Source organism: Orcinus orca, chromosome 9, assembly GCF_937001465.1.
Source record: "Orcinus orca chromosome 9, mOrcOrc1.1, whole genome shotgun sequence".
Taxonomy (NCBI): domain Eukaryota; kingdom Metazoa; phylum Chordata; class Mammalia; order Artiodactyla; family Delphinidae; genus Orcinus; species Orcinus orca.
The window spans coordinates 459,528-486,173 of NC_064567.1; the positions used below are offsets into that span (position 1 = coordinate 459,528).

General features: G+C 50.3%; 1 protein-coding gene and 1 long non-coding RNA gene across 14 annotated transcripts in view; one reads left to right on the forward strand and one right to left on the reverse strand.

Annotated features, from left to right (window-relative positions):
- Nucleotides 1–26,646, forward strand: part of PTPRN2 (protein tyrosine phosphatase receptor type N2) — a 692,817-nt gene that overhangs the window by 35,375 nt on the left and 630,796 nt on the right. The window lies entirely within an intron of this gene.
- LOC125965461 (uncharacterized) lies at nucleotides 653–4,275 on the reverse strand. Its single transcript, XR_007479346.1, has 2 exons — nucleotides 3,546–4,275; nucleotides 653–2,059 (listed from the first exon to the last, which is right to left on the reverse strand). It is a non-coding gene; the product is annotated as an uncharacterized LOC125965461 (long non-coding RNA).

A 26,646-nucleotide genomic window follows, 5' to 3' on the forward strand; every position in this document is an offset into this window, starting at 1 on the left:
CCCTCTGCAGGGAGACAGCAGGTGACGCTGAAGTGGACCCCACAGTGTGAAGGGCCAGCGTGGAAATGCGGACCAGGGCGCGCCCCGGCCAGCCGGACGAAGTGCAGCTGCAGCGGGGGTGGAGTGCCCATGCGCACAGCTACACGCAGGCTGCGGTCCTGCCACACCAGGCTTCGTCAGATTTACCCCAGCCTGTGGCCCAGCGGCGGGCACTGCAGGTGTGGGCACTGCAGGTGCAGGCACAGATGGTGCAGACAGAGGGGCCCCGCCCAGATGGAGAAGGCGCTGCCCTGACCCGGCACCGGAGGCGCCGTTCTCTCCAGTCACACATCACGGCTGTGCGTCCCCCCGCCCCAGGGGCGGCCCTTGGAGATGCCTTCTCTTCCCTGACCCAGAGGTTGGAGCTGAGTGCCTTCCTGGGTCCTCAGTCAGGGCGAGCTCTGTAGACTCACCCAGGAGTCTGCACTGAGGCCGCGGGGAGACGGGAGCGGGTCAGCCAGGCTCAGGGCTCCCACGTGTGGCGCTGAGCTGCTCACACGTACATCTCTGTGGCAATTAAACACTTGCTTTTTTGTTTTGTTTTGTTTTTAGAGCCTTTGAGTAATTAGCGTATGAGACTGAAATAGGACTTTTTTTCTTAACCCATACACTTAAAAAAATTTATTTATTTATTTATTTATTTTTGGCTGCGTTGGGTCTTCGTTGCTGCGTGCGGGCTTCCTCTAGTTGCGGCGAGCGAGGGCTACTCTTCATTGTGGTGCGCGGGCTTCTCATTGCGGTGGCTTCTCTTGCTGCGGAGCATGGGCTCTAGGCGCGCAGGCTTCAGTAGTTGTGGCACATGGACTCAGTAGTTGTGGCTCGCGGGCTCTAGAGCGCAGGCTCAGCAGTTGTGACGCACGGGCTAAGGTGCTCCGCGGCACGTGGGATCTTCCTGGACCAGGGCTCGCACCCGTGTCTCCTGCACTGGCAGGCGGATTCTTAACGACTGCGCCACCAGGGAAGCCCGAAACACTTGCTTTTAAAGGAGCACCTCCAAGGGTGTTTAAAGCAACCCCCTTGCCAGTTTGCGGGGTAAATCTATGTTAATTAAATGCGCACAACCAATATTACTATTAGTTGTGGCTAAAAGCACTGAAAATGTGAATAAGATAAATAGTTAAGTCCACACTTCAGTGCATTTGAGTATAAATTTCGCAAGATTCTCAGGCTCATTTGAATTCATAGTCATATTTTTAGATGCAATTTGGAGAAATAGTTCATGGGAAAATGTGCCGGTTTACTAGCTCGTTACCAGTGTAGGTCTTTGCAGTGTCTAACTATGGAGAACTACAGCTAACAGCCAGAAGCATTATTTTCCTTGGGACATTTCTGAATCTGTAATTTAGTTCCCTGCAGAGCTTTGGGAAGGAGAAGGGTGATCACCCCACTGGGTTTGGAAAGACTGGCCTGCAGGGGTGGGCCTAGGTTTGGGAGTGAGACCTAAGGATGCAGGGCACCCAGCCTGCCGCCCCCTCTGTTTGCTCACCTCTAAAATGGGAGTAGAATGCTCCCATTGAGTACTCAGTGCTGAATTGAGTAGAAATTCATGTAATTGTTTGAATTCCGAGATGATGAGGTAAAGCACTGGACCCAGTGCCCACACGTGGTCAGTGTTCACAAATGCCAGCAGCCATTCTTCCCAGGCCCAGCCTGGCCTTTCTGCCTGGTGTCCTCCTTTTGAACCATGCAGTGGACACAGGCATGTCCGGAAGGTTCAGAGCAGCAGAGGGCCTGCTCTCGTCTTCACTGCTTAGGGAATGGCGAGATCCTCCTATGGGATTCCAGGGAGCACTGCAGAGCTTAGGGAATCAATCCCATCTATTAATTGAAGCAAATATGCGTGAGCCGTGCTGGACTCCTGGACACCTGCGCATCACGAGCCTGGCAGGTCGCTCTTGTCCTCCGGGAACTCGAAGTCATGCCCTGCTTGGTGTGGAACACACAGGACAGTCAGACACAGATGCGAGGTGTCCATTAGTGGGATTCCACAGGACGACTTCAGCACAGGAACGATGAGTGGCTAGGAGGGAAACCACTGAAAATCAATGTTTATAATTGCGCTCATCACTTACTTGGTAAACAAAAGAAGACCCTTAAAGACAGTATCAAAATGAGATGCGGTTCACAGTCCTGGCCGTGTGCTTTGTGAAGCATGAAAAGAAAGCAACTTAATGGGGCTTCCTAAAAAACTGACGCTGATGCAGAGCTGCCTGCACTGTGGTGTTTAGTCTCTGTCCAAAACAGACTTCTCCATCGCCCCAGGGGGAATATGAAATTCCCTGGCGTTTTTACTCATTGCAGCTCTTGGAAAGCCAGAGTTTTCCTTCCAAAGCTAGAAGAAATAAATTATGAGCAAAACCAATTATTTTCCCTCACCAGCTCTAAAATGACGGCTTTTCAGCATTTTGAAAAGCTGTTCTGCCACTAGAATTTGAAACAACAAATTAAATTTATGAGGTCCAGGTGAAACTAGGAAATGTAACAAGGGAGAGAACATTCATAAACAGAAATGAAGAAGAGACCGTCATTCATCAGAGAGCTAAATAAGGACTTAAACTGAGAGTGCTGTCAGGCGAAACTGTTGGTATAAGGGTAACGTAGCCCAATATTCAGATTTTTATGCAAGAAACAGAGTTCAGCAGAGGGGCCCAGAGCAGGCTGGTCGCTTTGCTGGCGGGACGTGGCCTGGTGGTCTCTGTCTTTCCAGGGGTGCTGTCTGCTCTCCCCATCCTGCTCGAGCCACAGGCTGGTCTGGCGTCCTGGCAGCTCCCTGGCTAGTGGCCCTGGTCCACTGGCAATGGGAGCCCAGCAGACACTGAGAAGGAGCAGGGGTGTCTGGGCTTCCTTCCTCGGACCCCCTCCCAGTTGGCCCTGTCCTGGGGCTGCAGGTCCCCGCCCCTCCCCCAGCGTCTCCATCTTCTGGGGCCTTGGACGCTGACTGGGACCTCCCGCGGAGCCCCAGCGGTTCCTTGCGTCCTCCACACACCCTTTTAAGTGGTCCCTCTATTAAACCCTCTCCACGTGACCCTAATTTGGCTGGGCCATCTGTCTTAGTCCCTCTGGGCTTCCGTAACAGAATACCATGGACTGGGCGGCTTAAACAGCAGACGTTTCTCATCGTTCTGGAGGCTGGAAGTCCAAGGTCAGGGTGCAGGTGCTGCAGATCTCATCTGGTGAGAGGTCTCTTCCTGGCTTGCAGACAGCCGCCTTCTCGCTGTGCCCTCACGTGATGGAGAGGGAGGAAGAGGCAAGCTGCAGGGCCCCAGTCCCACCACGAGGCGCCCCCTCAGGACCCCGTCCCCACCTCCTGACCGTGATCACCTGGGGGACTAGGCTTTCAACGTGAATTTGGGGGACACAGCCGCGCTGTCGGCAGCTCGGCTGTCTTATCTGCTCCCTGACTGGTAGACCTCCCTGAGGTCTGGCTCAGTTCCAAGTTCCGGCTCAGTTGGCGGTGGAGCTGGAAGCCCACGCCGAGTCAACTACCCAGCTGGTCTCATACGTACCTGGTGCAGAAAACAGACGTCATCCAGGCAGGCTCACTTATTTAGTTTCTTCTTATTGTTTTTCCGGACAGTGTCATCAACGTCCTCAAATCTAAAATCTTCAATTTCACCCGGCAAGCTTGTTTACCCATCCTTATCTGGACCCTGAGCCAGAGTGAAGATTTCCAGCAAACCTTAAAGAGCATTTCAGACCTTCCTGTCTTAATTTTCATGTTGTCAAACTTATTATTTTAATTGATTGGATCAGTGAAACTTCGGGCACTGCGTCACCACAACCACAACAAAAGTCGATTGGGGGCTGGGCTGGGTGTGTAGTTGCTTTAGAAGATCCCAGCCTTGTGAGTGTCAACTGAAATCTTATTTTCCCTGTTCATCTTACCTCAGGCTTGGCCTTTTTGATTATTCATTTTTGAAGTATTTTTCTGAAATAAAAATAACACGGGATCATGGTGGAAAATTTAGACCTTCTGTAAAGAATGAAGAAGAGAAAAGTGATACTACCAAGTATAGCCCCTGTATTAAGATTTGCTATCCCTTCTCTCCTGTGTGTCCCTGCCTGTCCCGCGTGTCCAGTGCCTGGTGTGGACCCATAACTGCCCCAGGCCCTGGGCTCCGGGCAGGGACAGCTGTGCTGTGGTGGACGTCCTGGAGCTGCCGCTGCACTTCTGAGGGGGGCTCTGCCCATCCTTCGTCCTCACGGCCTGGCACGTCCGGGAGCTGCAGGGCCACTGCTCAGGCTGCCCGCCACAGCCCCTGCCAGGACAGCTGGCTCTGCCACGCTGGCCCTTACCGTCCTGGCCAGAGCTCAGGGGTGTGGCTCGCTGGTCGCCTTCCCAGAGACGTGCTGCTGGGTCAGCAGAGACCGCGCACCGGTTCCCACTCTGCACGCTCTGGGCAGACGGGCGTCAAGAGGCCACACCCACGGGCTGAGCCACAGAAGGCGCCAGCGCTGGAAGCGGGACTTGTCGGCTCGGAGCAGAAGCCCCTCTCAGAGCTCAGGCCCCACGCCACACCCTCGGGGTCTGAGACGCCCACAGGCCGCTTGAGCCCCGCTCCTCCTGCATTGTCACCGCAACGGTTCCCAGCCTGGAAACGGCAGGTCTCCAGGGGCTTCCTTCCTGTGGCTCGTACTCATATGATCCGAGGAAGGGTCGAAGTTCCAAGTTACCCTGTAGAAAAGGCAGTTCGTGTTCCTTCCGCCGTCTTGTCAAAGAAAAAAGTAGCTTTGGGCTCTGATACCCTTGGCAACACAGTACAGTGGGGAACCGTGGGCTTCGGCCAAATGGACCTGATTTAATCCCCACGCCATCCCTTCCAGCTGTGAGAACCTGGGCAGGTTATTCACACTGACTGTGCCTCGGTTTTCCTTTCTGTGAAATGGGGGTTGGGTGATGCCTACCTTGTGGGCGCCGGGGAGAACCTGCACAACAGTTGACTTGGGAGCCCGGCTTTGCCTCTCTCCCCACACATAACTGCGTTTGAAACCTTGCCTTCAGCAACTGAACTGCTGTCAATGCACATTTAACTATAGAGAGAAAGCCGGAGGGGTGATTAGGGCTTCCCTGGGGACCAGATCATGGCATAGGTGACTCCCTCTCACGGCATTCAGGTGGTTATTTATTCAAAACGTATGAATATACTCATTAGGCAGACATTAAAAACGAGGTTATAAAGAGGTTTTCGCTTACTTGGTAACTCGCTTACACAATGCAAAGTGAAGAAAACGGGGTACAACTTGTACGTCAAGCACATCCATGACCGTGGTTTTTTCTGACCGGCTGTCCCAGCAGGGGCTGTGGCGGGCAGCCTGAGCAGTGGCCCTGCAGCTCCCGGAGGTGCCAGGCCGTGAGGACGAAGGATGGGCAGAGCCCCACTCAGAAATGCAGCGGCAGCTCCAGGACGTCCACCACAGCACAGCTGTCCCTGCCCGGAGCCCAGGGCCTGGGGAGGTTATGGGTCCACACCAGGCACTGGACACGCGGGACAGGCAGGGACACAGCCTCCAGGCACGTCTGGGTGAGGTATCCCTCCAGCAAGGCCCACCAGCTGGGGGAAGCCTGGGATGCAGGCAGCGGGAGGGTTAGCGTTGCCCTGTTGCTCGTGTTCAGTTCATTCGGCGTCCATGTCTTGAGAGGAGATCCCTGGGACTCTGTGGAGAGCCCTTCGGGGCACCTTGGAGAGCTTGGTAAAGGCTTTGTGGGGGGGAAAACAGCACCCACTGTAGTTGGGAGCTTTTATCATCGATGGGCTGATTGACACTGGCTTGTTCTCCGCTGCTCGAACCCCTGTGAGCCTCGGTGCTCCCGTGCAGCTGCAGGCTGGAAACCAGCCAGGGTTGGGGTGAACTTGTCCCTCTTTCCTTCCGGCTTTGTGGTTTGTGTGCAGTTTTAATGCAGCAAAAACCTATTTTAAGAACAAAATAAGCATGTTTTATTACTGGTGGAATGAGAGGACTCAAGACTGCTGTGGCCTTTTGCCCCCATGTTCTGGAGAACAACCAGCTGGGACACCTGGGCTGTCACACCTGGGCTCACACCTGGGCCCTTACACCCAGGTAAATGTGTAGGCAGCAGGTTTGCACTGGGGAGCTCAAGCTTCCAGGTGATTTTGCAGAGGCAGGGATGGTGCTGTTTGTCTTACGGTGTTACCTGGCAACACGCATGAGTGGGCGCATGTTTGTGTAAGAGCGGTAGGAAGTGCACTGTTGCACAATTGTATTCCTTCACTCTCTACCCGAGGTTGGGGTGGCAGGTGGTGGAACTGAGGCTGGTGTTTGAACGTTGGTTTCACGGGATACACTTTTCATAAGTTATTTCTCCGAAGGTGGTATTTTAATGGCTTATTGCTTTTCTTTCTTTCCCGAACTCTCTGAAGGCTGTGCACCTCTTGGCCAGGACAGTTTATTTTCATCTGCTGCTTTCCAGGAGGCTGTTTGTAAACTGTAGCTTCCACTCACCCGCAGTGGCTTTGTGGGGGGCCTTTGCCCACTGCTCCCCTGGGGCTTCTGTGAGTGCGGGGATGGGGGTGGGAGGCTGGGCCTGGGCCCTATGGGCGCCGTGGGGCGGCGACGGGTGGGCGGGGGCGTCCCTGGGTCTGCGGTTTGACCTTGGCTCACAGACCTACATCAGGACTTTTTCCTGCCCCCATGATCGTTCTTGGAGTGGCTGCCGCCCGCGGATGTGACTAGACTGTCGCAGAACTGAGCAGGGTTCCGGGCCGGCCTCCTGGGTGCTCCTGCCGCGGGGCGTCTCTGGTTTGGAGCACAGTCTTGTGTTGTTTTTTTTTTTAACATCTTTATTGGAGTACAGTTGCTTTACGATGGTGTGTTAGTTTCTGCTGTATAACAAAGTGAATCAGCTATTCGTATACATATATCCCCATAGCCCCTCCCTCTTGCGTCTCCCTCCCACCCTCCCTATCCCAGCCCTCTAGGTGGTCACAAAGCACCGAGCTGATCTCCCTGTGCTATGCGGCTGCTTCCCACTAGCTATCTATTTTACATTTGGTAGTATATATAAGTCCGTGCCACTCTCTCACTTCGTCCCAGCTTACCCTTCCCCCTCTCCGTGTCCTCAGGTCCATTCTCTACGGCTGCGTCTTTATTCCTGTCCTGCCCCTAGGTTCTTCAGAACCTTTTTGTTTGTTTGCTTTTTAGATTCCATACATGTGTTAGCATACGGTATTTATTTTTCTCTTTCTGACTTACTTCACTCTGTATGACAGTCTCTAGGTCCATCCACCTCACTACAAACAACTCAATTACGTTTCTTTTTATGGCTGAGTAATATTCCATTGTATATATGCGCCACATCTTCTTTATCCATTCATCTGTCAAGGGACACTTGGGTTGCTTCCATGTCCTGGCTATTGTAAATAGAGCTGCAATGAACATTTTGGTACATGACTCTTTTTGAATTATGGTTTTCTCAGGGTATATGCCCAGTAGTGGGATTGCTGGGTCCTATGGTAGTTCTATTTTTAGTTTTTTAAGGAACCTCCATACTGTTCTCCACAGTGGCTGTAACAATTTACATTCCCACCAACAGTGCACGAGTGTTCCCTTTTCTCCACACCCTGTCCAGCATTTATTGTTTCTAGATTTTTGATGATGGCCATTCTGACTGGTGTGAGGTGATACCTCATTGTAGTTTTGATTTGCATTTCTCTAATGATTAGTGATGTTGAGCATCCTTTCATGTGTTTGTTGGCAGTCTGTATATCTTCTTTGGAGAAATGTCTATTTAGGTCTTCTGCCCATTTTTGGATTGGGTTGTTTGTTTTTTTGATATTGAGCTGCATGAGCTGCTTGTATGTTTTGGAGATTAATCCTTTGTCAGTTGCTTCGTTTGCAAATATTTTTTCCCATTCTGAGGGTTGTCGTTTCGTCTTGTTTATGGTTTCCTTTGCTGTGCAAAAGCTTTGAAGTTTCATTAGGTCCCATTTGTTTATTTTTGTTTTTATTTCCATTTCTCTAGGAGGTGGGTCAAAAAGGATCTTGCTATGATTTATGTCATAGCATGTTCTGCCTATGTTTTCCTAAAAGAGTTTTATAGTGTCTGGCCTTATATTTAGGTCTTTAATCCATTTTGAGTTTATCTTTGTGTATGGTGTTAGGGAGTGTTCTAATTTCATTCTTTATATGTAGCTGTCCACTTTTCCCAGCACTACTTATTGAAGAGGCTGTCTTTCTCCATTGTATGTTCTTGCCTCCTTTATCAAAGATAAGGTAACCATATGTTTGTGGGTTTATCTCTGGGATTTCTATCCTGTTCCATTGATCTATGTTTCTGTTTTTGTGCCAGTAACATACTGTCTTGATGACTGTAGCTTTGTAGTATAGTCTGAAGTCAGGGAGCCTGATTCCTCCAGCTCCGTTTTTCTTTCTCAAGATTGCTTTGGCTATTCGGGGTCTTTTGTGTTTCCATACAAATTGTGAAATTTTTTGTTCTAGTTCTGTGAAAAATGCCTTTGGTAGTTTGATAGGGATTGCATTGAATCTGTAGATTGCTTTGGGTAGTATAGTCATTATCAAAATGTTGATTCTTCCAATCCAAGAACATGGTATATCTCTCCATCTGTTTGTATCGTCTTTAATTTCTTTCATCAGTGTCTTATAGTTTTCTGCATACAGGTCTTTTGTCTCCTTAGGTAGGTTTATTCCTAGGTATTTTATTCTTTTTGTTGCAGTGGTAAATGGGGGTGTTTCCTTAATTTCTCTTTCAAATTTTTCATCATTAGTGTATAGGAATGCAAGAGATTTCTGTGCATTAATTTTGTATTGTGCTACTTTACCAAATTCATTGATTAGCTCTAGTAGTTTTCTGGTAGCATCTTTAGGATTCTCTATGTATAGTATCATGCCATCTGCAAACAATGACAGTTTTACTTCTTCTTTTCCAATTTGTATTCCTTTTATTTCTTTTTCTTCTCTGACTGCTGTGGCTAAAACTTCCAAAACTATGTTGAATAATAGCAGTGAGAGTGAGCAACCTTGTCTTGTTCCTGATCTTAGAGGAAATGGTTTCAGTTTTGCACCATTGAGAACGATGTTGGCTGTGGGTTTGTCATATATGGCCTTTATTATGTTGAGGTAGGTTCCCTCTATGCGTACTTTCTGGAGAGTTTTTATCGTAAATGGGTGTTGAATTTTGTCCAAAGTTTTTTCTGCATCTATTGAGAGTATCATATGGTTTTCATCCTTCAGTTTGTAAATATGGTGTATCACATTGATTGATTTGCATATATTGAAGAATCCTTGCATCCCTGGGAGAAATCGCACTTGATCATGGTGTATGATCCTTTTAATGTGCTGTTGGATTCTGTTTGCTAGTATTTTGTTGAGGATTTTTGCATCTATGTTCATCAGTGACATTGGCCTGTAGTTTTCTTTCTTTGTGACATCTTTGTCTGGTTTTGGTATCAGAGTGATGGTGACCTCGTAGAATGAGTTTGGGAGTGTTCCTCTCTCTGCTGTATTTTGGAAGAGTTTGAGAAGGATAGGTGTTAGCTTTTCTCTGAATGTTTGATAGAATTCGCTTGTGAAGCTTTCTGGAGCTATCCTTGACTTTTGTTTGTTGGAAGATTTTCAATCACAGTTTCAATTTCAGTGCTTGTGATTAGTCTGTTTATATTTTCTATTTCTTCCTGGTTCAGTCTTGGAAGGTTGTGCTTTTCTAAGAATTTGTCCATTTCTTCCAGGTTGTCCATTTTATTGGCATAGAGTTCCTTGTAGTAATCTCTCATGACCCTTTGTATTTCTGCAGGGTCAGTTGTTACTTCTTTTTCATTTCTTATTCTGTTGATTTGAGTCTTCTTCCTTTTTTTCTTGATGAGTCTGGCTAATGGTTTATCAGTTTTGTTTATCTTCTCAAAGAACCAGCTTTTAGTTTTATTGATCTTTGCAACTGTTTCGTTCATTTCTTTTTCATTTATTTCTGATCTGATCTTTAGATTTCTTTCCTTCTGGGAACTTTGGGGGTTTTTTGTTGTTCTTTCTCTAATTGCTTTAGGTGTAAGGTTAGGCTGTTTATTTGAGATTTTTCTTGTTTCTTGAGGTAGGATTGTGTTGCTATAAACTTCCCTCTTAGAACTGCTTTTGCTGCATCCCGTAGGTTTTGGGTCGTCGTGTTTTCATTGTCATTTGTTTCTAGGTATTTTTTGATTTCTTCTTTGATTTCCTCAGTGATCTCTTGGTTATTTAGTAGCGTATTGTTTAGCTTCCATGTATTTGTATTTTTTATAGTTTTTTTCCGGTAATTGATATCTAGTTTTACAGTGTTGTGGTCGGAAAAGATACTTGATACGATTTCAATTTTCTTAAGTTTACCAAGGCTTGATTTGTGACCCAAGATATAATCTGTCCTGGAGAATGTTCCATGAACACTTGAGAAGGAAGTGTATTCTTCTGTTTTTGGATGGAATGTCCTATAAATATCAATTAAGTCCATCTTGTTTAATGTCTCATTTAGAGCTCGTGTTTTCTTATAGTTTTTCATTTTGGATGATCTGTCCATTGGTGAAAGTGGGGTGTTAAAGTCCCCCACTATTATTGTGTTACTGTTGATTCCCCGTTTTATGGCTGTTAGTATTTGCCTTATGTATTGAGGTGCTCCTATGTTGGGTGCATAAGTATTTACAGTTGTTATATCTTCTTCTTGGATTGATCCCTTGATCATTATGTAGTGTCCTTCCTTGTCTCTTGTAACATTCTTTATTTTAAAGTCTATTTTATCTGATATGAGTATTGCTACTCCAGCTTTCTTTTGATTTCCATTTGCATGGAATATCTTTTTCCATCCCCTCACTTTCAGTCTGTATGTGCCCCTAGGTCTGAAGTGGGTCTCTTGTAGACAGCATATATATGGGTCTTGTTTTTGTATCCATTCAGCCAGTCTGTGTCTTTTGGTTGGAGCATTTAATCCATTTACATTTTTAAAAATAAATTTATTTATTTTATTTATTTTTGGCTGTGTTGGGTCTTCGTTGCTGTGTGCGGGCTTTTTCTAGTTGCGGCGAGCAGGGTCTACTGTTTGTTGCAGTGCATGGGCTTCTCATTGAGGTTGCTTCTCTTGTTGCAGAGCAGGGGCTCTAGGCATGCAGGCTTCAGTAGTTGTGGCTTGCAGGCTCTAGAGCACAGGCTCAGTAGTTGTGGTGCATGGGCTTAGTTCCTCCTCAGCATGTGGAATCTTCCCAGTCCAGGGCTGAAACCCGTGTCCCCTGCACTGGCAGGCAGATTCTTAACCACTGGGCCACAAGGGAAGTTCTAATCCATTTACATTTTAGGTAATTATCAGTATGTATGTTCCTATTATCATTTTCTAAGTTGTTTGGGGTCATTTTTGTAGGTGTTTTACTTCTCTTGTCTTTCCTGCCTAGAGAAGTTCCTATAGCATTTGCTGTAAAGCTGGTTTGGTGGTGCTGAATTCTCTTAGCTTTTGCTTGTCTGTCAAGGTTTTAATTTCCCTGTTGAGTCTGGATAAGATCCTTGCTGGGTAGAGTAATCTTGGTTGTAGGTTTTTCCCTTTCTTCACTTTAACTATGTCCTGCCACTCCCTTCTGGCTTGCAGAGTTTCTGCTGAAAGATCAGCTGTTAACCTTATGGGGATTCCCTTGTATGTTATTTTTCCCTTGCTGCTTTTAATATTTTTTCTTTGTATTTAATTTTTGATAGTTTGATTACTATGTGTCTTGGCGTGTTTCTCTCGGATTTATCCTGTATGGGACTGTCTGCGCTTCCTGGACTTGATTGACTATTTCCTTTCCTATATTAGGGAAGTTTTCAACTATAATCTCTTCAAACATTTTCTCAGACCCTTTCTTTTTCTCTTCTTCTTCTGGGATCCGTATAATTCGAATGTTGGTGCATTTGGTGTTGTCCCAGAGGACTCTAAGACTGTCCTCAGTTCTTTTCATTCTTTTTCTTTATTCTGCTCTGCGGTAGTTATTTCCCCTATTTTATCTTCCAGGCCACTTATCCGTTCTTCTGCCTCAGTTATTCTGCTATTGATTTCTTCTAGAGAATTTTTAATTTCGTTTATTGTGTTGTTCATCATTGTTTGCTCTTTTGTTCTTCTGGGTCCTTGTTAAACGTTTGTTACATTTTCTCCATTCTCTTTCCAAGATTCTGGATCATCTTTCGTGTCGTTACTCTGAATTCCTTTCCAGGTAGGCTGCCTGTTTCCTCTTCATTTGTTTCGTCTGCTGGGTTTTTACCTTGCTTCTTCATGTGCTGCATATTTCCTTGTCTTCTCATTTTGTTTAACTTACAGTGTTTGGGGTCTCCTTTTCACAGGCTGCAGCTTCGTAATCCCTATTGTTTTTGGTATCTGCCCCCAGTGGGTGGGGTTGGTTCAGTGGCTTGTGTAGGCTTCCTGGTGGAGGGGACTGGTGCCTGTGTTCTGGTTGGTGTAGCTGGATCTTGTCTTTCTGGTGGGCAGGGCTGTGTCTGGTGGTGTGTTTTGGGGTGGCTGTGAACTTAGTATGATTTTAGGCAGCCTCTCTGCAAACAGGTGGGCATCCAGTGCTGGAGTCTGCTGGCCATTGGGTGGAGATCTCTGGGAGAGCTCTTAGCGTTGTCTTAGCGTTGAGATGGAGGTATCTGGGAGAGCTCTCGCTGATTGATATTACATGCGGCCAGGAGGTGTCTGGTGGTCCAATGTCCTGGACTCTCCTCCCCACCTCAGAGGCTCAGGCCTGACACCAGGCCGGAGCACCAAGACCCTGTCATCTACATGGTTCAGAGGAAAAGGGAGGAAAAAAAGGAAAAAAAATTAAAAAAATATATTAAAAAAATAAAAAAAAATTAAAAAAGAAGAGAGCAACCAAACCAATAAACAAAGCCACCAATGATAAGAAGCCCTAAAAACTATACTAAGATAAACATAAAAATCAAAGAAAGCACATTGGGAGGTCAAGTGTGCCCCCTGCACTTTACGTGGAGTCTGAAGATCATGAGATCCATGGAGCCCAATGGGATGGTGCAGGAGACCAGTCAGATAGTGCAAGGAAACAGCTGTGGGTGGGAGCCGAGCTGCTGTGGGTGCATGGCCCATCCTCGAGAGGACGCTGTGCAGTGGAAGATGGAGGTGTGCAACCTGCCTGGCCTTCACTCACGGGGTTCAAATAAGAGGATATCCGGTGCCTCCATGGCCTTCGAAAGCATAGTCTCCAAGTTAACTGGCAGCTCAGAGGACTGCCATGGGGCCACTGGGGAGACAAGAGGAGAGGGCCCCGGCCGGAGCCACAGGCCGGCCCCTCCCCCACACCTGGGTGAACTTCTGAGGCTAGACTGTTACCCCAGCCCCGGCATTTCTCCTCTTCACTGCTCTTCTCCATCTTGTCTTCCATGTTTGTGGGGGAGGGGAAATGACTCGGTAGAAATAAACACAATCAAAAAAAAAAAAACATAAAAATCAGAAGTCAGTCACAGTCAGCAAACCCCAAGTCTACAGTTGCTCCCAAAGTCCACCTTCTCGATTTGGGATGGTTTGTTGTGTATTCAGGTATTCCACAGATGCAGGTACATAACGTTGATTGTGGAGATTTAATCCGCTGCTCCTGAGGCTGCTGGGAGAGATTTCCCTTTCTCTTCTTTGTTCTCACAGCTCCCGGGGCTCAGCTTTGGATTTGGCCCCACCTCTGCGTGTAGGTCGCTGGGTGCGTCTGTTCTTCGCTCAGACGGGACGGGGTTAAAGGAGCCGCTGATTCGGGGGCTCTGGCTCACTCAGGCCTGGGGGGGGGAGGGCGGGGCATGGAGTGCGGGGGGGGGGGAGGGCGGGGGGGAGGGCGGGGCATGGAGGGTGGGGGGAGGGCGGGGCATGGAGGGCGGGGGGGGGAGGGCGGGGCACGGAGGGCGGGGCGGGCCTGCGGCGGCAGAGGCCGGCGTGTCGTTGCAGCAGCCTGAGGCGCGGTGAGTTGTCGCGGGGAAGTTGTCCCGGGATCCCGGGACCCTGGCAGTGGCGGGCTGCACAGGCTCCGGAAGGGGGGTGTGGAGAGTGACCTGTGCTCGCACACAGGCTTCTTGGGGGCGGCAGCAGCAGCCTTAGCATCTCATGCCCGTCTCTGGGGTCTGCGCTTTCAGCCGCGGCTCGCGCCCGTCTCTGGAGCTCCTTTAAGCGGCGCTCTGAATCCCCTCTCCTCACGCACCAGGAAACAAAGAGGGATGAAAAAGTCTCCTGCCTCTTCGGCAGCTCCAGACTTTTTCCCGGACTCCCTCCCGGCCAGCCGTGGCGCACTAACCCCTGCAGGCTGTGTTCACGCGCCAACCCCCGTCTTCTCCCTGCGCTCCGACCGAAGCCCGAGCCTCAGCTCGCAGCCCCGCCCGTCCCGGCGGGGGAGCAGACAAGCCTCTCGGGCTGGTGAGTGCCGGTCGGCACCGATCCTCTGTGCGGGAATGTCTCCGCTTTGCCCCCCGCACCCCTATGGCTGCGCTCTCCTCCGCGGCCGCGAAGCTCCCCCCCTCCGCCACCCGCAGTCTCCGCCCGCGAAGGGGCTCCTAGTGTGTGGACACCTTTCCTCCTTCACGGCTCCCTTCCACTGGTGCAGGTCCCGTCCCTATGCTTTTGTCTCTGTTTATTCTTTTTTCTTTTGCCCTACCCAGGTACGTGGGGGGTTTCTTGCCTTTTGGGAGGTCTGAGGTCTTCTGCCAGTGTTCAGTAGGTGTTCTGTAGGCGTTGTTCCACGTGTAGATGTATTTCTGATGTATCTGTGGAGAGGAAGGGGATCTCCGCGTCTCACTCCTCCGCCATCTTGAAGGTCCTCCCACAGTCTTGTTTTTGATGTGTCTTTTAGTTTGTTGTTGGCCTTTTGGTGGCAACTAGAGTTCATGTGAATTCCATCGACGGACTTCCACCTGGCGGCAACACTGACTTTTCTTTGAGGAAAAATGAGAGAGAAATGAGCTCTGTCTCCAACTCTAAAGTTCCTTATTGGTTTTGCCTTTATTTTTTCCTTTTTAAATTAAAACAACTGGAACACAGAACAACTGCAAGTTCTTTGACTTCTGGGTTCTGCTTGTGTCACTCAAGGAAACAGTGGTGCTTAAACCACAGAGACTTGATTGTAAATATCTTGTGTGTGCACATAAAGTTGGTTGTGCATTTCCCCTCCCCCAACACATGCCCTCCCACGCACGTGCACACATGCACTTATGTTTCGAGGTGACTTGCCCACTCGATCACCCGCTACCACCATAACGCCCACACTGTTCTGAGTGAACAGAGGCTGCGTTGGGAATGTAGGGGCTGCACCGCCCTCAGAAAGGGTGAAGAGATGGGGGTTTTGGTGTAAAATGCACGTCAGGAGCGCAGTGTTCGTTTTCCTTTGCTACCAACTCTTCACAGTGGGTAATTCCAACCCTGGCTCTGCTTTTCCATACATTTGCTTAAACCTGCACACACACCCTGCCCACACACATGCACTCACACTCACCGCACGCGCGCGCACACACACACACGCACGCCCTGTGGCTGTGTCCCCGCCTTTCTCTTCCGACTCTCGCTGTCAGCCTAGGAGAGCTCTCCCGCCCTCTCCTTGCACCCCTTTCTCTTACCCTCCTTCTCATTTACACTGTGAGCTGCACAGCGCCCCTCACAGCCAGTAAATGTGAGAACAGCGCCATTGATTCACCCCATTGCAAGGAAAAGGAGTAAGACGACGAGAGGCGAAGTACAAGATGCAGTGAGTCATGTGCCACACGTCGGGGGCTTGAGTTCGCCCGGAAGGCTCTGCAGAACCCCCGAATCACCGCCCTGGTCCTCAGCCTGTTCTCACTGAACCTCAGGTTCTTGAATCAGCACTCAGTATGAATAAACATTTATTGGGGGTTCAATTCAATTGTTTTTGCTTAATTATTGTTGCAAAGAGCTGGTTTTCCATTGCTTTTTATTGCAGATATGTAGTATTTAAAGTGTATTTTGGATTAAACAGGTTTCGTGGGCTGGCCAGGCCACCAGATCACTAGTTCTGAGCTCCAAATATCTGACTTAACTCTCCTTCTTTGTAGGGGACAGTCTGTCCTAAGAGTGAATCTCAGTATCTCTTTGTGTTCTCTGTTTCCGTCGTGGCCGCAGCAGAAACCCTGAGGGGTGTGCTTGCGTGTGTGTGCGTGTGTGAAGGGGGTGGGGGAATGACAGGGGCTCATTCCGTGTTTCTGCTCAATTCCTTACCTGCCCCCTGGCCCCCTTTTGCCAAATGGTCGGGACCCCCATGGAGACCCCGAGTGGTGTAAGAGTGAGGGAGAGTCTTCAGGGGTGAGAGGCCCCCTCCCACGTTTGCATCTCCTCATGTTCATCAGAGCTGCCTGCTATGCAGCTTCCCACTGCCCCCTTCTCCCATCTGATTCTTTCAACCAAAACACACAAAATCCCTGACGTAGAGAACTCAGGTTGTTCCAAAGGACTGTAGCCCCTTCAGGAGAAGCGAATTTGCAGTCACATCCACGTGCGGTGCTGTGAACATGCACCTCCGTCCCAGCGGCACCTCTCAGTCATCCGCCTGTGGGTTATCTGAGGGGAGCTCCTGCTGGGCTCCTCCTGGGCATTTCCACTTCGTTTCTGTTTGCCTGGTGGGCAGATCAAGGTGTGGGCAGGGCTGGTTTCTCTGAGGCCTCTCTCCTTGGTGTGCAGTTGGATGTCTTCTCCCTGTGTCCTCACGTGGTCACCCTGTGTGTGTCTGTGTCCTGACCTCCTTTTCTTATAAGGACACCAGTCATATTGGATCAGGGCCCACTCATGACCCATGGTTTTAACTTAATCACCTCTTTAAAGACCCGCATCTCCAAATGCAGTCACATCCGGAGGTCCTGGGGTCAGGACTTCAACATACAAATGTAGGGGGACACAGCTCAGCCTATCGCACCCACACATAGGAAACGAGGTCAGGAATGCAGGAGGACAGAGTCAGTTTTCCGAGCCCTGGTGAGGCCCCCAGAAGTGGAGAAGCAGAAGACAGAGGAAGGGCGAGGCCAGAGCCAGGTGGGTTCACAGGCCTCTCAGCAGCGGCAGGAGGGGAGACACTTTCTCCCATGTCGGCGGTGGCTTTCAGGAACGCGAGTCTTGCCGGATCACCTCTGGGGCGTCGCGTGGGAAAGCCCCTCTGGGATCTCGGGGACTCTGCATCTGGTCAGCTATGTCCCCTGGGGCGTAGTGGAGGAGGGAGGCCGCGCCGTCCGGGAACCCCTTTCCCCCTAGCAGAGCCTGCGCCCCTGGTGCTGGCAGGCATGCAACTGCTGTTGCAGGAAGTCACGTCTCTGCGCCTGTGTCTGTCTGGGGCCCCGCTCAGAAGTTTCCAGAAGTTGTGACCCCCTCAGGGACTCAAGGACACGCTTGCTTCCCCAGAAACCCGTGGAAGCCTGGCGCCAGGAGGGCCGTGTCTGTGCCTTTTGCAGAGCAGTGGGTCCCGAGCAGGGCCTGGGTTGGGGGCCTGCAGGCCGCGTGGGGAGCCATGTGAGGAGTGGGCGCCGCTGCCAGGCCCCGAGGAGCCTCCGGTTTCACACCATGGAGCCGTGGGCCCTGATGTGAGGCCCGGTGTCAGGGTGGCTCTCGGGGCACTGTGTCCCCGCGAGGCTCCCTGGAGGCCTTCCGTGAGCCATGGCCTCGGGCTTAGGAGACGTGCTGTGGGGGAGCGATCAGCAGAGCGTTGGCCTGAGACTGGGGGCGGGAGGAAGGCGGACCTGCCTCCACGGGGGGCCTCTTGGAGAAATCCGTGCTCATGGGTACACGCATCTCTGAAATCCTGTAATTCACGGAATTACGCTAAATAATAATTAAGCGTTGCGGCTGTCAGCCTTCAGGTCCCTGAGGACCTGTAGCTGAGACTCCTCTCAGGAGGGACAGGAGAGCAGGTAGTGTCGCTTCCGGAGAACAGACACCCTGGGCTGGCTGGGAGGCCGACTCCCAGCAGCTGCAGAGAAGCGGGGCTTGGGCTGGAGGAAGTTCGGTCTGCGTGTCTGACATTCCTTTTCCTCTTTCCTTTCTAAACCTATAAGGGGCCCAGGGGCCAAGCGGGCAGGGAGAGGTCTAAAGGGGCCGGTGGCAAGAAGGGCATTCCAGGTCCCCGGAATAGCATGAGCAAAAGCATGGAGGATGCGGCTGCCCAGAGCTGCAGGCAGTGGGGCTGTGAGGGAGGTGGGAGTGGGTGGTGACAACAGGCCCGCCGAAGGGGCCCGGTGGCTTTTTATAGGGCCCATCACTGGAGGGTTCTCTTCACTGGACGCAGTTCATTTGGTGTCGCAGACGGTTTCCAGTCGCAGAGAGAAGAGCTAGCAGGGCAGTGGCTTAAAGCAGAGGGACTAGTTAGTAGGCTGTTGAGGCAGAGGCTGGGGGGATGGACGGGAGAGGAGGAGGCGGAAGAGGGGCTTTCAGGAGATGTAGCCGACGTGGGCGCGGGCATCATTGGTGAGTGAGATGGGCAGCGGAAGAGGAGTCCGGCGTGGGGCCACTCAGGAAGAGGTGCTCGTGCCGCGGAGGTGACGGTGTCCAGAGAAGCGCGATTCTGCCTCTGGAGCTCTTGGAAGAGTTTGGGAGTGTGTTTAGGACTCATGACTGATGAAGGCCGTCCACGTGGAGGGGCCCCGGGGAGGAGTGTAAAATGTGAGAAGGCGGGGCCAACAGTAGAAGCCTGGTAGACGCGGATGTGTCGGGGGTGTGGAGAAGGAGCAGCGGGAGGGCGATGAGGGCTGGCGGAGAAGCAGGAAGACCCGCGCGCGGACGGCAAGGCAGCGTGTCGGGCACCAGGCGGAGGAGGCGGTGATGGAAAAGCCGTCGGAGGCCGTGGGCGCCGAGGACGCGGCTGGTGAACTGAGTGGGAGGAGGTTCTTCCTCGTGTCAAGACGCTGTTATTTAACAGTTAAATACGTGGTAGGGAGAACATCCACAGGCGCCAAGGACCGCTCTCGCGCTGGAGCCGCCCGCCCTCCGCGCCCCCCCCGCGCCCCCCACCCCCCGCGTCCCCCGGCCCCCCGCCCCCAGCCTTCCGCGCGCCCTCCCGCCCCTGCCTCGGACTCTCGCTGCTGCTCGCACTCTTCCTGAGCATCTGCAGTGCTGGCGACGTTTTTAACGTTGGGTGAAAGTTATCCGGGCAAGAAGCGGTACTGCGGGTATAAACTGAAGTGACACCGGTGGATGGTTTCCTTTCCTTCGGGTGCTTTTCCTCTCACTGTCTCCCCAGAGGCTTTTGTGGTGAGAGAGGGTAGGCCCGGCTGGGTCCCCAAACCAGACACGCGCCAGCATGACTTAGGCGGGTAGGTGGTCGTCGTTCTGGTCAGCCATGTGGTCACATTTGTGATGTTTTCTGTCCCTATTTTCCTTTTAAAAAATATTGTATGAACTTTGAAAGGTAAAGTTTCAGAGGGAAATATCTTTTGACCTTGAAATTCCACAGAAACTGTTCCTGTTTTCTTTTTAATGAAACAGATTAGGGCAGATCTGTCCTCTAATATTTTCTTTTCATAAATATTTCCCAAATCTTTGAATAGCTTTAAGTGAGGAAGAAGCAAACTCAAGCAGACAGCTGCTTGCATGTTGGTGGCTGCTGTGTCCAGGCGTCGGCGGTGTGTTTGCGTGTCGATGGCTGCTGTGTTTGGAAAGTGCGTTTGGTTCTCACCTGTGTTGCTTTGACCACCCTCTGGGCACGGGGGAGGAGGGGTGGCTGTTGCGCACATGTGAGCTCTTGCCGATGAAATGGCGACTCTTCTGTCAGTGGGAGCCATCACCTTGCCCTGGGGCGCGGCGGTATGTTATGTCCCTCGGGGATGCCCACAGCTGGACACAGCTGAGACCGTCTCCTCTGGGGCCACGTGGGCTTAGTTACTTCACCAGCGCTAAGCGGCACTCTGCCAGGCCACTCTCGTGGGGCTCACAGCCCCGAAGGTCCCCCTGATTGGCGCCCACCCGTTATCCCAGGCTCGGCGCCCACCCGTTATCCCAGCTGTGTGTCCTCTGTGTGAGCCCTCCCCATTTACTGGTATGTGTTCAAGCGCGCTCAGCCCAGAAGCCCCGACATTCCTGGGGTGGGGTAAGGAAACCCTCGGGGACAGAAGGAAAGGTTAGGGCCTGTCGAGTAACCCTTCTTGGAATCAGTCTTAGACGGAGCATCAGGAAGGTAATGTGGTCACAGCTTCTCTGTTCAGTATCTGCGTTGTTCAATTCAAGGTTTGTTGACACAGGGTTCTGGGCATTTTAAAGATGAGCCAGACCTTCTGGTTTTCTTGGGGTGATGGGCTGAGCGAGTGAGCAGTCAAAACCACTTTCAGACTGTGAAGAAATCAGGATCGTTTCCTCAGCTTCTTTTATCCAATGACTTTTTGTAAATCCAGTAACTGAAAACCTGTAGAATATTTCATACTACAAAGGCAGTAACATTCAGAAACACAGATTCACAAAAAAGAAGAAAATAAAATGGCGGTATATTCCCACTGCCCAACGTAGAAGCAGTGTAAATGTCAGCGCTGCTTCCTACACCCTTTGTATTTACAGCCACAGCTTTTCAGAACTTCATTTAGCATCAGCCTATTATTATGCTAAGAAATATTAACTTATAGAACGTTTGATGGTTTCGTATGTTCCATTGTGTGGCCATACTATATATATGTAAGTGTATGTGTATGTGTGTGTGTATATATATATATATATTTTAAATTTATTTAAAAACAACTTTTTAAAAGAACAGTTTAAGATTTACAAAAAACTGTGACGCTAGGACAGAGAATCCCATATACCCTACACCCAGTTTCTCCTTACTAATACATTAGTACATATATTTGTGATAATTAATGAACCAATATTGACATATTACTATTAGCTACATTCCACACTTTATTCAGATTTCTTTAGTTTTTCTCAGTGTCCTTTTTCTGCTCCAGGAGCCCATCCAGGTACCGTGTTACGTTAGTCATCGTGTCTCCTTAGGCTCCTCTTGGCCATGACGTTTCCTCAGACTCCCCTTGTTTCTAGTGACCTTGCCCTTGAGGAGTGCTGGTCAGATATTTTGTAGACTGTCCCTCAGTGTGGCTTTGTTGATATTTTTCTCGTGATTGCACTGGGGTTAGGAGTTTCTGGGAGGAAGACCACAGAGGTGAATGCTGTTCTCGTTACATCATGTCAAGGGCACACACTGTCAGGATGACTTATCCCTGTTGACGTGGGCCTTGATCTCCTGGCTGAGGTGTGTTTGCCAGGTGTGTCCATGTGAAGGAACTCTTTCCCCCTTTCCACACTGTACTCTTTGGAAGGAAGTCGCTATGCACAGCCCACATCTAAGGAGTGGGAGCTGTGCTCCCCACCTCGAGGGGGAGAATCTACACACATTGTTTGGAATTTTCCTGCACAGGCGGTTTGTCTCTTTTCCTCGTTTATTTATTCCCTAATTTCCTTTATACTTTGGATGATAATCCACTACTACTGTGTTTTTTTGGCTCCGATTTCCAGCTTTGGTCAGTAGGAGCTGTTTCAGTCGGCTCTCTTTGAATACTCCCATCTGTATGGCTGTTGTCTTGAGCACTTCCTTACTTTCTGGTGCTACATGATGCTCTAGGCTCATCTGGTGTATTTCCTGCCCGAATCTCAGAATTAGCCATTTCTCTAGGGAATCTCAGTGCCTTTTATTTGTGAGTGGGATTAGAAGCCAGGATCTGAGCACTGGGTGTGCTCATTGCTACTGTGGTGTCATTGCTTGTGGACGTCTTAGCTAACAGAGCGAGGAGTCACATGTGTGTGCACTAATCATACTTATAAATATTTCTGTCTGTGACCATCTGTATCTGTATCAGGCTAAACAGCAGCGCTTATCGGTGTCTCCAACCCTAGTTCATCGCCACGGGGGTCCTCCTGTCTCCTGCCTTTGCTTCTGTCGTCTGCAGCTGCAACAGTGAGAGGTCTGACCCCCACCAACTGCAGTCTATTTACTTAATTGTTGGACTTCAGTGTCAGAACTGCTAGTCTGTGCTCCTGGTGAAACTTTATCAACTAGAATACAGGGCTTATGTACAGTCTCTTTTGCCAGTAGTTTTATAGGCTCTCCTCGTTTCCAGAGTTACTTAGGTCAGCATCTTTCCCGCAGCCCCTGAGAGGTGGTGGTTTCTCACATTTGTAACACGGTCACATTCTTTTGTCATAGTCTTCATTCCATCCCGGTGTCCTCCTGCCTCACTGTTAATTTTTCGTTAAATTTGCATACATTTAGGTTCATCTTTGTGCTGTAAGTTCAGTGGGCTTCAACGGGCATGTAGAGTCATGTGTCCACAATTACGGAGAAGCTCCACTGCCCAAAAGGTGCTCTGCGCTGCACGCAGTCAGCCCTCCCTCCCGGGACCCCTGGACACCACTGACCTTTTCCCTTCTCTATAGTTTTATCTTTTGCAGAATTTTCAGACTGGCTTCTTTCACTTAAGGATGACTTCTTTTTCAATACTGCGATAACAGCCCTGTTCTACCCAGGGGCCCAGTGAACAGGCTCCCACCCACATGCTTGCGCTGATCCCATGGGGCTGCAGAGACATGATGCTTGGGAAACGTGTGGGGACTCTGCGTGTTATCTGTGGGGCAAGGCTGTGCGGCGAGACTTGCCTGTGCAAGTTTTCCTTTTTCTTCAGCAAGGTCGTGGATGTCTGTTGAGGTATGTTCAGGGGAAAGGGCAGCACCCTGTTTGTATGGTCTTTCACGTGGGTACGAGACGTGCACGGTTTAGAAGAGTTGGAGGAACAGATCATTCTGTGGTTTATGGGTTCTCTTACCTTCTGAATTCCACGTAAATTGATGTAACCTCCACGTTCATATCTCAGCGCGTGGCCTTTGTCCAGTCACTTAAGTGGAATCACAAAACCATGCTGCTCTCTGTGGGCCCTGGGACAGGATGAGGCTGGGGATGCTAATCCTGGAAACGGACCTTGAGATGCTATTGCCAGTCCTGACACATCAGCTCGCTCCACGGCCTCTTTGTTTTTTGAGGTCAGGGGGAAGTGAAGAGAAAACGTGGAGAGGGGAGGGAGGGAGGAGAGGAGGTTCTGCAGTCACAGACATCAGAAGGAAAATTAACCTGGCATTTCCTGCTGTCCCCAAGTCCTAGGCACCTGCTTTCAACCTTTCGACCTGAGAAAAACAAATTGAAAATCGTGCATCCATGGTACATGTTATGCTGCAAACTACATACGGTCTCACATGTGCGAGAGAGTAAGGCTTGCTGTGGGAGGGGTCGTAAGACAGCAAAGTGCCTTGGTTCTCATGGCTCCTGCTGCCCCGTGCACAGCAACGAGGACCCGTCACTTTCTCATTCGTTAATCGTCTCTGAAAAGAATCCAGTCTCATTCTGTCAGCGTGTTCTTTGTGTCCTTTCTGGTGGCTTTTCGCATCCCATCTGATCTGCTCGTGATTGTCTTTCTCCTTCTGTTCCTTCTCCTCATTTTTGTAAGAATGTGGTTGCTTCTTCGACATGGAATTCCAGTGTTTTTCATCAAATGGGAGAATTTCTGATGTCTCTGAACTGCTTTACTGTTACAATAGGAAAGAAAGAGCCTGGGCTAGAATAGAAGGGGGAGTTACAGTGGATACGAAGAAGGGTAGAATCTTCTTTTTGTAATGAAATCTTGGAAAACATAAAATAGCCTTATTCTGAATGTGTGAGAATGAGAAGGGGGGGACTTTGAGGGCGTGAGGCTCTCACAGGGTGAGAGTTGGGGAAATCACTCATTTATTACTGAATAAATGCAGCAGAGCTTTTAGTTCCTCTCTACTGAGCACCTGCTCTGGGTTGCGTAAGCGAAGCAAACTTTCGTCAGCGCACCGGGGACATCCGAGTTATTCTGTGTCATGGGGGCTGTGGGAGACCCCAGAGGGAGAAGCTAAGATACAGAGTCATCACATTGAGAACATCCAGTGTCCCCTCTGAGAACCAGGCCCAGAGGAATGTTCCCTAGCGTGCACAGGACAGGGCCCATTTTCTGGCATGCCCTTGACACTTTGGGGATGGAGGCCTTGAAACGTTACTTGTGGGTCATCATCACCGATGTGAGGTATGCAGATGCACTTCCCTTAGTGGCTTCTGGGGACGGGTCTCTGTATTTCACTTGTGTCTGTCTGTGTGGCCCATAAGGGACCTTGAATGGATGCTTGCTGGGTGGAATTGCAATTTAAGACGCCCCTAGTTCACAGCTAGGCACGGAGAAGGAGGTGGGCGCGTCACCCATCACTTCTCCTGTGCAAACCTGTAGGCAGCTCTGCTCCGTGCCACCGTCAGTTCTCGCCATGTGTGGCCACCCAGGGCCTCAGGCCAAGCTGCCAGCACCAGACAAAGACAGGGCTCCTCGCACTTTCCTCGCGGCACTCTGCCCATGAGCTCAGCCATGCCTGCTGGGTGCTGCCTGGCAGTTTGCCTTTTCCTATAGTGTGTTGTCAGCAGAACCCATAATATAGATGTAAATGAGGCCGTGGAGACTAGAAAGAAGGAAAAGAAATCTTGAGAGTTCATTTCCCCACTCATGCAGTTCTGGTCCTGCTTTTTGAAACAGCACTCAACTTTGGTTCTGTGTCACCTTGACCTTTTAACTCTGCTTGATAGAAGGGGGAAATGGGTTGGATGTTGGGCCCTTGAACTGAATCACAGAGGTGACTCCGTGAGGTTCGTACAGCTCCTACTGGGCGGGGGGCAGGATGGCACACTGACCACAGTCCTGCTTCCTTCTCTGGAGGAAGAGTCCCGGGCCTGCCCCGCAGGGTCAAACAGCTGTGGCAAGTGCGGAAGAAGGCTCGTAGGGGCATTTGCTGCAAGCTTTTACCAACGACATTGGTGGTTAGCCAGCCCTGGATGTGGCCCCAGGCCCAGTGCAGACCTCAGTTGACCCTGCCTGTCCAAGACTTAGATATAGATGGGAAGGATGGACCGGTTTATTAAATCTGCACAGGACGCAGAGGGAGGGGCTGGAGAAAAGCTGCAGCTGCACAGGTAGATCCAGAAGATTTAGGCTGTGGCTACGACAAGTGTGAATTCCCACGAGGATGAGGACAGAGTCCTGTTCTGGGGTCGAGAGGTCAGTGGTGGGAATGGTCCAGGACGGTCCAGGCTGGGTGGCTCAGCAGTGAATGTGGAAAAAACCAGCTTGTGTTCTGAGGTGAACTTGGAGTCCGTGGTGTCCTGGGATCCTGGAAAGGCCCACATGCTCTTGGGCAGCGCAGACCAGGTTTGGGGGCGTGTGGCTGCCCCTGTGTGAACTGTGCTGGGGCCGTGAGGCCACCTGCCGTCGGCGAGGCCAGCCTTGCTGTGCCCGAGCTCTGAGCCGTGCGGCGAGGAGGGGCGCCTGAGGAGTGTGCAGGGCCTGACTGCTGCAGAGTCCCATGGGGGCGCTGCATCCCTTGTGCTGTGTTCTGGAGGTGTCCTGTCTTGGTTCCCGCCTATTTTTTCAAGCCCAGTTTCTAACCTCCTTTTGGTCCCATGAGCAACCTGCTTTCCTTCTAAGGGACTGGGGCCAGCTCAGTTTTCTGTAAACTAATTGAGGCTTTTCAGGCCCGTGGTGTCTGTCACAAGTATTCAGCTCAGCTGTTGTAGGAGAGAAGCAGCCATAGATGAGGTGTAAGCAGGGGGGTGGGCTGTGTCCCAACAGCACTTTACCTGCACAAGCGTGTGGCCGTGCTTTGCGTGCCCCGGGTGCCCTGAAGCTCCTGGGGCTCCTCTCTCTGACCCCCGGGTGGCTTGATGGGCTCCAGCTCTGGTGAGGGGAGGGGAGAGGCGGAACGAGGGAGAGGAGTGTCCACCGCTGCAGGTGGCCTGTTGCTCCTGGTCTCTGTTCACTCCTGAACTGCATGCCTCACTGGAGACGGGGATAGACGAGAGCAGGGAAGGTAGACTGAAACCTTGTCAGCTCACGTTTTTCAAGTGTAGCGGCCCCAACCCTTTCTGAATAAAGCGTATTAACGTACCGTGGCCTGTGTCCTGCGGGGTGCCGTTGCCAACTGGACGCTGCTTATTCATATCACTGTGACACAGTTTGCAGTCATTTTTCTTCTCTGTTCCGCTATGTAGTCTGGACCTACCGTGGACAGCAGGGTGCAGGAGATCAAGGATGCTGAAATACAACAAGTTAAAGAGGAGGACAAAAACAGTTACTGCTCAGATTCACCCGGACACCCTTCCTAGCCCTTCAGCCCCATCCTCTGTAGCGTGTCTCCGTGTCCCCAGTACTTCAGGTGTCAGTGTTAAAAGGATGTGCAGTGACAGTGGTCTCATTTGGGATTTCATGTTTGGCACGAAGACTACACTTACCACCATGCTTCTTTTGTGGACAGGTGCTCACAAATAGCAAACGTTCTTTCTTATCTCATCATTTAAAAACAAAACCAGAAAATTATCTGAAAAAGACCTCTGATGTTTTTGAGCTCGTAGTGTGAGAATTCTAAACATCAAGCCGTAGGAGCAGTTCTTGCCTTTTAATCCTGATTAAAATATATATATATAAATATACATCTATCTTAAAATGAAACCTAAGATACTCATAAATGTTAGTTGATGTATGATTTTTTTCCTTCATAGATAATACAAAATAATTTGAATAAGGCATGTCACTTGGTGCTTGGGAAAGTACAGAGTTTGGATCCAGAAGATGAGCCGTAAAGAGCTT